The sequence below is a fragment of the Triticum dicoccoides genome, chromosome 1B, assembly GCF_002162155.2.
Source record: "Triticum dicoccoides isolate Atlit2015 ecotype Zavitan chromosome 1B, WEW_v2.0, whole genome shotgun sequence".
NCBI classification, from domain to species: Eukaryota; Viridiplantae; Streptophyta; class Magnoliopsida; order Poales; family Poaceae; genus Triticum; species Triticum dicoccoides.
Genome location: NC_041381.1, coordinates 668,314,820 through 668,328,019, shown reverse-complemented (window position 1 = coordinate 668,328,019; position 13,200 = coordinate 668,314,820).

Below are 13,200 nucleotides of genomic sequence, written 5' to 3'. Positions count from 1 at the left end.
TACACACGCACACGTGTGTCACACATGCCCGCACGTGTGTATTCGTGCACACACATGGAGGGAAGGATGGAACGGGTGCATAATATTGTGAAATATGGAGTAGTTTTTTTTTATGTTGCGAAATATTAGTATTATGCTTTAATCAATGTGTATATATACAATTTTTATTCATGGCTGCTGCCAAATGTCCAAATAAAACGCAATCAATCTGATATTATGGATCGTGCTTCGTTTACTTAAATGTTGTAGTTAAAACAAGTACTCCCTCTGTCACAGTTTACCGGGCGCGCTGGAAAAATCTATGGGACCAAGGTGATTAGTGATTGGAGTACTGAAAATAGCATCAGTTGTTAATTATGATGCCTAATTAGTGAAGAAATTCATGCGCAGTGTGTCCCACAGCCAGTAAATGAGCAGTCCTAGCGCATGCAGTGATGGAGGAAAAGGACCGCATGGATGGGATGCAGCCTACGCGCAATCAAAACGGCCTAATTAACTCAGCATTAATTGCCTACAAGCCTTAATCCTCTCTTATTCTGAAAATGCATGAAAACTGAAGTGCGCCTTCTATACCATGACAGAGGACGTACATGTCTAACCATTTGCCCGTAACAAAGCAGTCCTAGCGATGGAGTCAGACACCTATGGTTGTGTGAGCATTGACGCCCGTGGACAAAAAAGTTTCCGTTAGAACTAGCACACAGCTAGCCCGTGTTTGACCTGGCCAGTTTTGATTAATAAGAACCAGTGTTTTCTCCTGTTGCAACGCACGGGCATTTGTGCTAGTAATACTAATTAATCTCTCCCTCCTGATTTTCAAGGGGGTGGGGCCTCTCCCTCTCCCTACACCCAATAACAATGCCCCACGTTGGACAGCCCGTTAGTTTACGTAGCTTTTTACGTATGTCTAGCATTGCTCTTTTTCCACTGTGAGGTTTGGGTCCGATGCGTCGCTCTGACGTTTGGTTTCCCGATTTTTTTCGCAATGATCCATGCCGACCCCAATTCTTTTTGAGGGAAAAAGCATAGCTTTATAACTTAACTGGTGTTGGGCAAATCGTCCAAAACACAAGCGCCCATATGGGCAGGTACATCAGAGTCCCACTCAACAAAGTGGTTTGGTTCACACATACGACCAACAACAGGGAGTTCATGCGCTACGGAATTTGCACTACGCCTACAGACTAAGATAGAGAACTTGGAGAACCAGAGCTTAAGCTGATATTTCATGTCCTCAATGACTACTGCATAGGCTGACGAGTCCACTTTGCTCAGGTCCAGAGCCTCCGCCAACAGCTGTGAGTCGGTTTCAAACTCAGCTTGGACGATCCCAAGGTCAGAAACAGTGGTAATGGCACGTGCCATAGCCATAGCCTCCGCCGCAAATGCATCATCGATGTGCTCAAGCCTTCCTACGTGAAATTCTGGACCTATATGAGGATTGTTCAGGCAATGCATCAATATTGAGAAGTCCGCCATCATGTTCAGTAAGAACACAAATGCTGCTGAGAAAGCGGCAGTCAAGGATGCACTGCAAATTCAGAGTGAATTCGTGGAATGAGAAATATTTCGGGCTGCCTGTCCATGTGGGGAAATCGAGGAACAAAGCCTTTGCATTTGTAAAAGGGGCTATGGCAGGGCGAGTATACGGGTGGAAGGAAAAGCTAATTGAAAAAACCGGAAAAGAAACCCTCGTCACGACAGTCGCTCAAGCTATCCCTACGTTCGCTATGTCTTGCTTCTACCTAACAAAATCTTTCTGTGAGGAGCTCAGTTCGCTCATCGGGAACTACTGGTGGAGCCAGCAGGACAAGGAGCACACCACTCATTGGAGTGGATGGCAGAAGTTGACGATGCCGAGGGCCCAGGGAGGTTTAGGCTTCCGGGACATCCACGGGTTTAATGTTGCAATGCTGTCTAGGCAGATTTGGAGGCTCATTCAGAATCCGGAGTCGCTCTGCGCAAAGCTGTTGAAAGCTCGATACTTTCCCTCTGGCACATCATTGATGGACAACCTAGAGATGGCATCTCTTACTCATGGCGTAGTTTGCTGCATGGACTACAACTCTTCAAGGAAGGAGTGAAGATTTGGGCTGATCCTTGGATTCCTCGACCCTGGTCGCGGGGTGTCATTACACCGAGAGGCTCGAGTCTGTTGGAGCTGGCCAGTGATCTTATAGACCCCACTACCGGCAACTGGGATGAGCAGCTAGTGAGAGACAATTTCTGGGCCGACGATGTCAAGCATATCCTACAGATTCCACTGAGGGAGGGCGTGCAAGACTTCATCGCCTGGCAATATGATCCCAAGGGGGTGCATTCTGTCAAGAGTGCGTATAAGCTACAAGCCCAACTAGAGCAGACAAGAGCTAATGGAGGAGCAGGGAGCAGCGCAAGTGACCCCGGCAACCTTAACACCATCAAGGATGACTCGTGGTAGAGGATCCGGAAACTGTTGTGCCCACGCAACATACAGATGTTTGCTTGGAGAGTCAAGCATGAGTCTCTTGCCCTGTGCGCACGAACGTGGCAAGTAGAGGCATTTCCATCACAGATACCAAGTGCTTATTTTGTGGGAGAGCAGCTGAGGACGGGGCACACCTGTTTATCAAATGCAAAGCAGCAAAGGAAGTCTGGCGTGATCTAGCCCTTGAGGGAATACGTCAAGATCTCGAGAGGATTACTTCGGTGCATGCGATGTTTGATCTTCTTCGGGGACTAGATGAGGAGAAGAGGCTGCTTGTGCTAACATTCTGGTGGCTGTGGTGGTCTAATAGGAACAAACTATGCGAAGGAGAGATACCCATGAAGGCTACAGAGGTGGCGAGAAGAGCCCGAGGATATGTACTGGAGTACAGGGAGATCTTCGTGAAACCAGCGACCGCGCCGCCACCTGACAAATGGAGACCCCCGACGCAACTGCCCTACAAGATGAATATTGACGGTTCCTTCGTCCCGGATCAACAAGGAGCAGGATGGGGCGTCGCAGTGAGACGCAAGCCGGCCCCAATTTCCCGTGCGAAGATGGGCGCATGCATGCATGCATGGCCAATCCTAACGTCCCTCATTTAGCGCATTAGTTGCAATTACAGGCTGGGCTGTGTGGTTGGTCGGTCGAGGGAAAGGGAGGTAAAATTGATGCCTACTACTACCGGACAAGAAAAGGATTTGGTATTCCACCGATCAGCAGCATGCATGCACCACCGTCCACCCGAAACGCAGGACCAAAGACGAGATTTCTGTCTCTCTTTTTTGCGAGCCAAGACGAGCTAGATGTAATGTAACTCTAAGACTAGCCACAGTAGAAGTAACCTCGGTAGTAACATCGAGTCCAACTCAGCAAATTTGCTTATGTGGCAGTGAGTTAATGAGGAGAGATGTAATACTAGTAACTTAGCTACTAACATCACATGTCCCAATGCAACATGAGTCTATACCCTAATAAATGAAGCTTTGCATGTTACCACACTTATGTTACTACCCACTACTGAGGTACTCCCTCATTTCCGGTTTATAGGGCTTATCTCAAAATTTTAGTTTTCTCATTTTATAAAGCTCAATTTGGTTGTTCCTCATCACATGTTCAGATTTCAAGGTGCATTAAATCATTGCATGCAAGTGTTAAGAGAAAATTGATCAATGCATGCACATTATGTATGCATGCATTACAATTAATGCATTAGTAAACATAAAATTTTGAGGAAAATAAGAGCATTAATTGGATGTTTTTGCAAACTACAAAAAATATTCCACCACTCACCATCTACCTTGGTTGGTGAGATTTTTGAATTGAGCCCTATAAACCGAAAAGGAGGGAGTAGTAACATAGTCTAGGAATATGTGTATGTTACTAGTTTATGTTACCCTCCATTGTGACTACTCTAATGACCGGCTTCGATCGGCCTCGGCCATAATGCTCCTCCCAACAAAACGCAGTTATTGCAGGCAGCCCCATCGTCCTCGTCTTCTCTTCCGCGTCACTACCGTTACCCAACCGGCGGCCTCGCTCCCTCCCTCGCGTCCCGTGCAACAATGCCCAATTCCCAATCTACGACGCCACATGTCGATCCAATCCCCCCGTTGCCTAGGGGAAATAATGGCACGAAGATTTGAACTCCAAATCCTCCTTATAAGAGGACAGAGGACAGATGCTTTATACCACGTCCTGGTCCTAGTACTTCTTGTTCATTCCTCTTCTTCCTCCTCCTGAAACTCCATGGCGTTCTTTGATCTAAACCTAGATCTTGTAGACGTAGACTGTCGTGAGGAAGCTGGGAGGCCGCGAGAGCAAGCTGGCAACCTGAACCGTGGGCATGGTGGGTCTACCGGCGGCGTAGGGGTCGCTTGTGGACGGGGCGCCGCCGGCCTGGGCCTGGCACGTGGAGGTCGAGCAAGGCGCGGCTGGACCGCTGACGCCGGTGGAGAAGCTGTCGCGGGCCTGCCTCGGCTAGGTGGGCGAGGAGCATTCGACCCGAGCCGCGGATCGCTCCCGTCGATCTTGAGCGGAGGAGGCAACCACGGCTGCTTCGGTCGTGCTCGTGCACTCGCTGCCGTGCGCGACGCAGCCGGTTCTTTAGGCGCTGGACTCGCTGGTCGCGTGACATCCGTGGCGAGATCCGAGTGTCGCGGCTGGCCTGGCTGCGACCGCCATGACGATGATGCTGCAGCTGGCGGTGATGAAGGGTGCGGCGCAGGAGGCACGGACAAGAACGACCACGGCCATGACACCGGCACCGAACTAAGTAGGTTTGCGTCCTACCTACTTTGCTTGTGATTTGGTACTCATGCTCATGCAATGGAACAGTGGGCATAATTTTTCTATATAGTGATTGATAGAGGAAGATTACACTTAATGAGATTAAAGTAAAGTAGCCTCGTTTTTTGTTAGTTTAAACTCATGCTTTCAGTTATTGTTGTGGTGGATTTAAAAAATAAGCACTTTAGATCATGAACATAGGCACATTGTTGTTAGTATATACGTATAATACATTTATGGGCCTATTTATTTCTATTTCTGATTCTGAGTAGATTATGAGCAGTGCAATTTTTTTAAATATTATATAGGTTTCAATTTCATAGATGAAGATTGCATATGTCAATATCTTTCTACTAATAATGAACAGTAGTAATATGTTTCATCAATGGAGATTATTGCAAAATATTGTAGAGAATGAACACTGTACATTTTTTTCTGTTATAGTACTGTAGAGATTGCACCTGTGTAATTCTGGCTATTATATATAATGACGATTAGGAAGTTATAGAATTCATAGATGAAGATTGCACGTGTATCGCTAATTTAGTTGTTGAATCCTAGTATGAGTATTTGTTGTCATCAAGCTGCATGTTTTGTTTATTCTAAAACTGGATTATCAAATGAATGATAAGAGTTAATAGGATTTTGTTGTCCTAGTTTCAAACTTAACAAAATGCTATCCTTGTATGTTTTTCCTAGTTGAGATGGCCAATAAAAAGAGAAGAACATTTTACAACGATAATGATAAGCGTGCGCTGTATGCGATTATTTTGGAGAGAAATGGCTGTGGTCCACTAAGACGTGGGGTGAGTAAAGAATTATCAGATCGAACAGACGTGCCAGCTAGGGTCCTCCGGCGGATATGGGAGAATGCTAGGTGAGGTTGCGGTGTGAATGCGGTCATCAACAAGAAGGCCGGTAGAGTTGGAAGAAAGCGTGCTGCGTTGGACTTGGATGCTCTAATGGCTGTACCTCCGAAGGATCGAAAAACGATCCGAGATGTCGCTAGTGCATTGAACATGAAGAAGACCACCGTTGACAAGTTGTTGAAGGAGCACAACTTTCGCAAACACACGAACGGCCTCGGACCTTCGGTAATCGGAAGGCAACAGGAAAGCTTCTGGCTTGCATGCGGGAAATAATAAGACACAAGGGGTCCATAGACTATGAACTTCTTCACATTTTGGATAGGTCATTAGAGAGAAGGGGCATCCAGCTGCTTAGCCTAGCTTGTGTGCCTGAATTTGCAGCAGCGATACTTGAGTATCCCAGTACGAACTAGGTTGATTTGAATGAAATTCCTTATCTTTTAATGTCCAATGCAACTATTTTTTGGTTAAAGTAAACTTTATTTTGATTTATTACTAAAATCTGGCACTATTAAAATTTTATGGCTAACATTGTTCATCATGCAATGAAAACGAATCATGCATGCAAAATTTCATGTTACAACCATGCAAAAGGATCAACATGTCGTCACCATGCAATTTCATGCAAATGTCCATGTTATACAATTACTTGCATGCAATTGTTAATGTGCATGTTCATGCTTGCAAAAGTTCAAAATGTCGTCATCTTGTAAAATTTGAAGATCATAAAATTAACATTGTTAAATATACAAAAAATGAGAGCACCACCAGACGTTATCAAACTCAGAACACCATCGAACTTAACATAAAAGCTCTGATGTCATTTCTTCTTCAAGCATAAGTGAACAAAGAACATCATCAATCATAAAACATCAAAGCTCTCATGTTGTTTCTTCTCGCATTTTCTTTCACATGTCTCGTTCACTCTTTATATTCTTCCTCATAGGTTAACTTCTTCAAGTACTTCATCATGGAAGTGAAATTAGGGCATGCACAACATGGACGGACCTACATGTCAACGATATTTTTCGTGTATCCCCAGCAGTATGATAATCCCACACAATTTGTTCGGTAGTGGGATGTCCCCTTAGATCATAAAACGAACACGTGGCACAAGGTTTACATAGGTTCGGACCCCTCACATGAGCAATAGCCACACTCCTGCTCTCATTGATAATGCGAGTATCTAGACAACATTGCTCTAGGGTGGATGAACTACGCTAGATGTGCTAATTAAAATGCTAGGGTTTCTATTCCTTCGGTGGTGGCTTCTACAGAACTTGTCCCTCCTTGGTCATGGTCTCCTTATATAGGAGTAGAGAGGTTGGAGTCCTTCTCACATGCGTCTCTCATGATCTTCTTCTCAAAGTCGGTAGTCTTTCCATGTTCATCTTTGGATAGGCGAGGTGACATGTCTTGCTAATGTGATCACCCAAGTATGGTCCCCATGCCCATGTTTACACATGAATATACTGCCCTAACTACGGTATACACAACAAAGGGATACAGAAGTACAGATTTTCCATGACATTACACTCGGAGACATTACTATGAGTACCTCTTATTCTTAGAAGCCATTGCCAAGAGAATGTGCACAAAGTCAATTTGATCGGCGACCTGTTGAAGAAATTAATGTCAGTGAGGATGGTAAGAAAAATAAAATTCGACCTTGAAAAGAAAGAGAAATCGAGACAAACCTTCTCTAGAATAAGATCGTTGTCACTAAGTGTAGTGTGGTCTCCTATTGACGTGCCACGCGTGAGGATGGTGAGAAGGCATCTCCGGCCACAGTGCACATGAGATTAGGTGTTGGTCATAGCCTCACATATAGGGCTGGGCCGATAAAATCCGAGGCCCTGCGCCAAACCCTAAAATGGGCCCTACCTCACTATCACTTAAATAACATCATTCTTTTATGGTTCTTTATATTTTTTTAATAATATCCTCATAATCAATCTTCTCCAGTACTTCACTCTCAAGTGTTATTTTGGCCAAATCAGTAAGTCTTTGTTGTGTCATGGTACTGCGCATATAAGACCTCAATAGCTTCGATTTTGAAAAGTTTTGTTCTGTTGATGCAACAGTTATAGGGATGGTCAACGGAACTCTATATGCAATACTTGCATCGGGAAATAATCATGCCGCTTTAAGTACATTACAATTTCAATGGGCCCAATATTTTTGTTTGGAACGGAATTTTGAAGAAACATCAATTCCACATACAGTTCATTGGCATCAATATCAGATTCTCCATCCTTTTTAAGGGCAACCTGAAAACTTGTATGAGACTGAGTCAAAACCTCAAGTTTTTGTTTCATCAATCAAACACTTGTTTTCTTAACCAAGACATGACTCGGATCTTGCAATACTACATGCCTAATGGATAAAAAGAATAAAATTAGCTACTGTACAAGATTTTAGAAAAACAATATGGGCATTAGAGCAACTCCAACGTGCCGACCCAAACGGACGACGCCTTTGTCCGCTTTTTTCCGTTTGGATCGGCGGCCCGCTCGGCGTCCGCCCAATTTGAGATTTGGGTCGGCAGTGCGCTCAACGCGCCGACCCATATACGGCGTGGCCAGCTGGCCGCCCTTTTCAACAACTTTGCATTATTTCACAAGCAAACATATAGTAAATAGCATATTTCAACCAAATAAATAGCATAGTTTTACAAGCCGAATAAAAGTAAAATAGTCTTAAATAGTTTTGCAAGCAGAATAAAAAGGATACATATATTGGTTGCCAACATGAGCCCACAGATGCTCAACCAAATCATTTTGCAATTGCATGTGAGTTTCTCAATCACACATGTCATGATGAAATTGGGTGAACTGTTCAAACGTTGCCGCGTCTCCATGCTCAGGCACAACATTCTCACCCTGAAACTGAAACCCTTGATCATAGAGACGTTCCGGGCGCTCATCTTCTATGATCATATTATGCATGATCACACAAGCAGTCATCACCTCCCACAGTTTCTTCGTGCTCCAAGTCTTAGCAGGATACCGAGCGATGCCCTATCAAGATTGCAAAGCACCAAAGGCACGCTCGATGTCCTTCCTTGCACTCTCTTCCTCTTGGCCAAATCTTTTCCTCTTCTCTACGACAGGGTTGGGGATTGTCTTCACAATTGTGGTCCATTGAGGATATATAGTGTCACTCGGGTAGTATCGTTTGTCGTAGTTGTGGCCTTTGATGGTAAAATTAACCGGTGGGCTGTTGCCTTCGGCAAGCCTAGCAAACACCGGCGAGTGCTGAAGCACGTTGATATCATTGTGTGATCCGGCCATGCCAAAGAAAGAGTGCCAAATCCAGAGATCTTGAGATGCCACAATCTCAAGTATGATAGTGCAAGCCCTGACATGGCCCTTATACTGTCCTTGCCAAGCAGAAGGGAAGTTCTTCCACTCCTAGTGCATGCGGTCTATCCTGCCAAGCATCCCTGGAAGCCTCTGCTGGCATTCATCGCCAACAAACGGGCTGTATCTTCAAGAGTCGGCTCTCTCAAGTACTCAGGGCCAAACACAGCAATAACAGCCCTGCAGAACTTGTACAATGCGTCTAGGCATGCAGACTCGCTCATACAGATGTACTCATCAACGAGATCACCGGGCACTCCGTATGCAAGCATTCGTATGGCTGCAGTGCATTTTTGGTAAGAGGATAAGCCAATCATTACAAGGGCATCCTCTTGCACTCGAAATAGTCATCGTAGCCGACCACCCCCTCTCTAATACGGATGAAAAGATGCCTACTCATACGGAAAAGGCGGCATAATTTCTGATGTTTGAACAACGGGTTCATTGTGTCAAAGTAGTCCTTCCAAAGAAGGAAATGCCCGATCTCTCGGTTGCGATTCAACGCCAGAAGGTGCACCAGAATGGAGCCACGATACAACGGCCACTGGCTATTGAGGTGGTGATGGACCAACATGGTAGCCAAGATCTCCTCCTCCTCATCGGACGAGGAATCGTCAGAGTCGCAAAGGAAATTGTGGAAAAAGAACTCGTCGGCGGAGTCCATTTTGTATCTTGGCAAACTGTCGAACAGCTTGCGGGCGTCGATAAGGAGCCGGCCGGCGAAGGGAGTCGCGTCGCCCTCGGACCAACAACCTGCCCTGGCGGCGTCCAACGAGCTTGCCCGCGTCCGACGCGCGTGCCGGTGTCAGGACGAAGGAGCTGGTCGGGGCGGCGAGCCGGCTTCTTGATCGTAGCTGTGTCGGGGGAGTGATGGTGGGAAGCTGTCGGATCTCCGGCGGCAAGACGACGGGGGCGGCGACGTGGGAGGTGGCGACGTCGCGGGGTGGATGTTGTGGCAGAGGCACCGGAAAAATGGGCGGCGGCGTCGGCGACGAAGGAGACGGGCGAGGGTTTGCTGTGGCAGAGGATGGCTAATGTGCCATCGACTGGCGGGCCAGGGGGAGAAGTAGGCGGGCAAAGCGCGTGTTCGTCTCGTATCCGTGCCGATGCAAATGAGGCTAAAAAATGAGCCGGGAATGGGTCGGCAAGCGGACGAAAAGCGGACGAAAAGCGGACGCGCGTCCGTTTGGGTCGGCGCGTTGGACCGGCTTTTCTGTCCGCGCCGACCCAAACAGACGCGCGCGGACGAAATTGGTCCACGTGTTAGAGTTGCTCTTAGGGAACAAAGTTGGAACAACTCACACTCAAGAATCAATAATTCAAGATCAAGGGCTCATGCAATCACGGTTACCGGAGACGAGGCAACTTTCCCTGTCTTCCTGTGCCGGCTGCCGTTCCAACGTTCCTGGACCTGCCGCTGGCCTGTCTGCTGATCTGATCTGTGATTGGCGTCGTCTGGGACGCTGGCCCTAGCCACCACACGAAGAAAAGAAGGGAGAGACACTTCGATCGTTCTATCGCTCCTCCTCTCGATCGATGTTTGACATGAAATATAATGGGGACTAATAAACCAAGACGGAAATAGTATTACATTATTCACTTCAAACAAATATCAAAGATGATCGGCACGTAAGCAACATCTATATGAGAAAGTTATGATGACAGGATGTGAGGCATTTCGTCAAAAGTTTCAAAAAAAATCATGTTATGAACGGTTAACCATCGATTATGAAGATCAGAATTAATGGTTTGTTACTAAGAGAAGGATTTTAGTACTCCCTCCGTCTAGGTGTGTAAGTCATATTAGGAGGAGCTCCACAACCTAGGTGGCTAAGGATTGGGCGAGGCAAAAAAATCAACATGAAAACCATTCAATAACTGTACCCCATGACCAGCCAAAAATTCAGCAATCAATTCTTAATTAATAGCGCAGCGTTCGCATGCAAGCAGGCTTATTCCCTTGACTAACCAGCGTCTTCTTTCTATGCATGCATAGGTCGCTTATTTAGCAATTAATCCCTAATTAATAGCCAGAGAAGAGAAAGCATGGGTGGTTAAATTAGGTGGGAAGAAAACAAGAAAACAATTAATGTTACGCGCCTAGGTGATTTGGGAATACCTGGTTTTTGTAAAGTGACTTACTCACCTAGACAGAGGGAGTACTAGCTCATGGATGCAGCAAAAAATATCTCCAACTTTATCCTCGTGGTCGGTCCCTGTATGCACTATGCGGTTTTTATAGTTTTCCTTGCCTAATGAGCTGTATGCATCCCCTCTTTGCCAAGGTTAGCTCGATTCATGAGCTGGAATCAATATGATTTCGATTACTGAACCATGTATATTTATCACTATTGTTGTTCGCATCGTGCATGGTATAGAATTAATGTGGCCAGTTTTGTGATTGCTTATTGTCTAAGTATCTTTCGGGCTATTGAGTTTTTTATAAAAATGTTAATCTTTCTCTGAAGCGTTGTAGGGAATGTTACTATTGATTTACACATTCCTTAGGTCAAATATATTTACTTATTTTTTACTTCAGATATTTCATTGGACCATAGGCTCCTTAAGATAATACATAATAGGCGTTTGTACTTTCGAAGAGTGCCAGGGAAAGGATCTGGAACTGAGCCTTTAAGAGAAGTATGATAGGGAAAATTCGAATCTGAACCCGAGCTCATCTGCACCTGCGCTCACGAAAAAAATCAAAATAAATACTAAAAAAATTCTAAAAATTCCAAAAAAAATTGGAGTGGTGGAAAATTTGATGCGTGAGGTACGCTCCAATTTTCAAAACATTTGGAGTTCTGTGCAGCTCTCAGCAAAAAAGACAAATCGGAGGTATGTAAAAATGTGTACTGTTTATATACTGTTCTGGTCTGATTTGTCTTTTTTGCTGAGAGCTGCACAGAAGTCCAAATGTTTTGAAAATTGGAGCGTACCTCACGCATCAAATTGTCTACCACCCAAAAAAAATTGGATTTTTTTGAATTTTCTGAATTTTTTACGATTTTGTTTTTGACCGGGTGCAGATGCACCCGGGCACCGAAACGCCGCTCTCGTATGATAGTTCTTTTTGTGCTAAATGGCTCTTCTATCGTTGATGCATTGAATATTTTTTTGACTTTTTAATTATTATGTACGTAATTTAAATGGCTAGCCCATGTAGGTGCATGGGTGGATGGCCAGTAAACAATAACTAGAAATAAAAGTACAAATAAATAATAAGTGTGGCAATATAACATTGATATGTGCAAAACAAAATATCTCGTGTTCATGCTAAATTTTATGTGATGTGTTGATGTTATATAGGCAATACGTCCATAAGTCCAGAGACCGAGACCCTCCTTGCATCTATGGCTAATACTTCACTCTTTGACCAAGATCCCTCACTATTAAGTAACAAAACAGAGACAATAATATGCCCATGAGCCTCCGGCTGGTCATGGAGACAAAAAAGTTTATTATCCTTTTATCCTTAATTTATCATCCCTTTATTCTTAGAGACAATTAACACAATCTGAACATAAAAGAATAATTCATCACATGATTAACATCACCACAAAGAATACATCAGATGGACCACAATCATGATAGCCAACTTATGTGGCAATTGTATTGAACAAAGGGGAGACATTATGTATTGATACGCTACACCGATGCCACACTTCTTGGAGATGCTCGGTGGAGGAGCAGCCCAAGTGGCATCTCAAGGTAGCGATGAATTAGCAGTTCCGCTTCGCGTGGTTGCTTCTTGCTTGTGGAGGATGGCAAGATGACATACCAGTTCCGTTTCGCGTGGTTGATTCGTGCTCGTGGATGATGGCACATGTGTTTGTCAGGACATTTGATTTCACTAATTGGGCAAGGATATGTTGTAAACATGGTACACATAGGCTGCAAGGAGAGGTTTAGGTGTGACTAGAGATGCGCATACAAAAGGTGTGATCCCACACTATATTTATTCAAATAGGTGTTCAACGTCCAGTACATGTATGTTATAGTTAATTAGAATTCCATTTTTGATGTTTTTGTCTTCATAATCTACATGGGTGACAACTAAGAGCATCTCTAATCAAACCCCAAACCTAAACCCGAAAGGTCAACCAAAGACTTGATTGGGTATTGGGAGGTTGGTTCCTAATCAATCCCTAAAATTACAATTTGAATTGCAATTTTCCAAGTTGTGCACCCATATGGAAATTCCATCTGATCA